Source organism: Magallana gigas, chromosome 4 (assembly GCF_963853765.1).
Source record: "Magallana gigas chromosome 4, xbMagGiga1.1, whole genome shotgun sequence".
Taxonomy (NCBI): Eukaryota; Metazoa; Mollusca; class Bivalvia; order Ostreida; family Ostreidae; genus Magallana; species Magallana gigas.
In genome coordinates this window covers 48,543,433-48,545,795 of record NC_088856.1, presented here as the reverse complement: position 1 = coordinate 48,545,795, position 2,363 = coordinate 48,543,433, and the positions used below count along the sequence as shown (strand labels likewise).

At 37.9% G+C, this 2,363-nt stretch overlaps 1 long non-coding RNA gene across 1 annotated transcript; it reads right to left on the bottom strand.

Moving 5' to 3' along the window:
* Positions 1–221: 221 nt before the first annotated feature.
* Positions 222–1,963, bottom strand: LOC117681239 (uncharacterized). Its single transcript, XR_010713323.1, has 2 exons — positions 1,410–1,963; positions 222–1,270 (listed from the first exon to the last, which is right to left on the bottom strand). It is a non-coding gene; the product is annotated as an uncharacterized lncRNA (long non-coding RNA).
* Positions 1,964–2,363: the final 400 nt, after the last annotated feature.

The window sequence follows — 2,363 nt, the reverse complement described above, 5'->3', positions numbered from 1 at the left end:
AGTAAATAACTAGAGTGTTTATTTCGTGATAGCGGAAGGTACTTTCCTCCTGCGCGGTAAGGCGGTCGATCTACACCTCAGTCGAGATTGTACTTGATGGTAATGGAACAGTTCTCAAAGCGGGAGTTATTCAAAACTCCAGATTTAATGCTCGAGTCGGACATGGTGGAACAATTAAGTTCATTTTTGACAGGTAAGTTGGAATTTTCAGAATTATAGGGAACGATTTGAAGATTCTGTGATTGTTGGCCGGAAATTACACATGAATCTTCAGATGGATCATTTATTTTGACACTTGCGGTGGTTATTGTAGATAAAGTTGCACTCGCACTTTTTTTTTGGGTAGAAGACAGTTCACGATTATAGCTACGTATGGAAGCTTCGTTGCGATGCCCGGAGAAGTACATGATGTGTCTTGCTTCAAATCCAGCGTCGTTCATGGCCTGAATTGCTGTCGCTCTTAGACAGTGAGCTGTGTAACGTTTGCACCCGGCGGCCTTGCAAATATCCGGAAGGAAATTAACATATGATCGCTTTTTCATGGGATCGGCTGTGTACCATATGTTGCAATCTTTCGGGTAAGAAATGGTATCTTTAACGCATTTATTGAAAAGATGAGACGCATTTGGGTCCGTTTTAGACAAGAAGAACTTCAACATCTTCACAGGACAAGTTTCGTTTCCAGTTTCATACATTCTTTTGTCGTTCAGTGCTTCAAGTTTGTGAATGCCAACTTGATAGTTTTTTTGTTTTGTTTCATGCTTCAAACAAGCATATTTGGAGCCTTCTTTGTCAACTTTGAAATCGAAGGAATCTACTCGAAGCTGATGATGGAATTCAAGACCACGAGACACAAAATGTATCGCGATGATGTACCACATTGCAAGTCGCAGATTGACTGGAGAAGAATATGCACTCTCCAGGTAAGCAGAAATATTCTGTAAATCTGATTTGTGAATGATCTCCTTATGAGTTGTAGGGCGAGAAGTTCCAGTGACCATTCTATGCTTCATGAGACCGGTCAAACTTTTATTTGCAGTTTTGAATGCTTTATCGTTTACAATGTCTATATTTCGACCGATGTCGGATAAATGCCTGTTTATGGCGGCTCTGATTGCTTTCATGGTATTTTTATGATATTCGGAGGTATGCTCCTTTTTCGGGTTTTGGGGTTTTGCTTCACAGTAAAAGCGACTGAGTTTTTTCGCCAGATCCTCCTCGCAAATCTCAGCCAGATCTAGAGGGACTCCAAACGTTTCAATATGCCAATCTGTAATAGAAAACGCACAATGATATCCATGTTTTGACAGTTATTTGAGAAAAAACTGTAACTGCATAATATGGGCTGTTTTTGTTTGCGTTTAATTGCTGCTTACTAATATTCACTTTTACAAAAAAAAGAAGCGTACCTGTAAGAATCTTTAAACCCCATTTGGTGCTTTGTTTTGTAGCCTTTGATTGTGTGAGTTCCTGAAATCCTTAAATTTCGTCGTCGGAAAGCTTGGCAAAACGAGTACTTGTTGGCGTTTCTGGGGCTGGCAACCCGGGATCATCGGATTTTTTCAAATCGGCAAATGCCTGTTGGGTTAATGTTATATCGAAGTCCGAAACGACCATTTCGGATAGAAAATTGTCAAAATCAGAATCAAAACCTTCTAGTTTTAATTCTGGCAGGAGGGCTTCATAATTATCCCCACTAAATACTTCAAAATCGCCATATTTTACCGCATCTGATATATCGTCGTTCATGGTGGCTGCATTCGATCGAAATTAAAAATGAAGTGATCAGCAGACGATCATTATAAGAAATCTATTCATCAGCAGACGAGCCGTTTATATAAAATATTTAAATTGCATATTAAGATATTTTTCTATAAATTTTATTTTAAATGGTAACCTTTACATGCTCATTTTAATTTTCATTCATTTTGTGTGCGAAAAGAAAACATTTCAAAACCACTACTTTTTTTTTAGCACATGCAATGTATTACTACGCGCGCCGTGCAGCCAATACCGTTTTTCGGTTTTGCTATAAGACACCCCCATTTTGTGTCACTCATATTTTTTGATGTTATTCGGTTTTAGGGTTCAAAATTGATTTGTAATGTTATCACAGACAAAGACAGTTGAAAATGTAAATATACCCGATTAATGTTTTAATTTTTTTTTTTTAAAAACGCATGGATATTACCGATGTGTTTTGTTTGATTTTTTCAACCTACACTAACGGCAGCATGAAAATCAAATGTCGCGCACATTCGAATTATACTTGGCCTTCGATGGTGGACCAAAGTATTAGCTCTCGCCATGCATGTTAAAAATGGACTTTAGACCCGTATTTTGACAGTTTTTAAGATTATCCT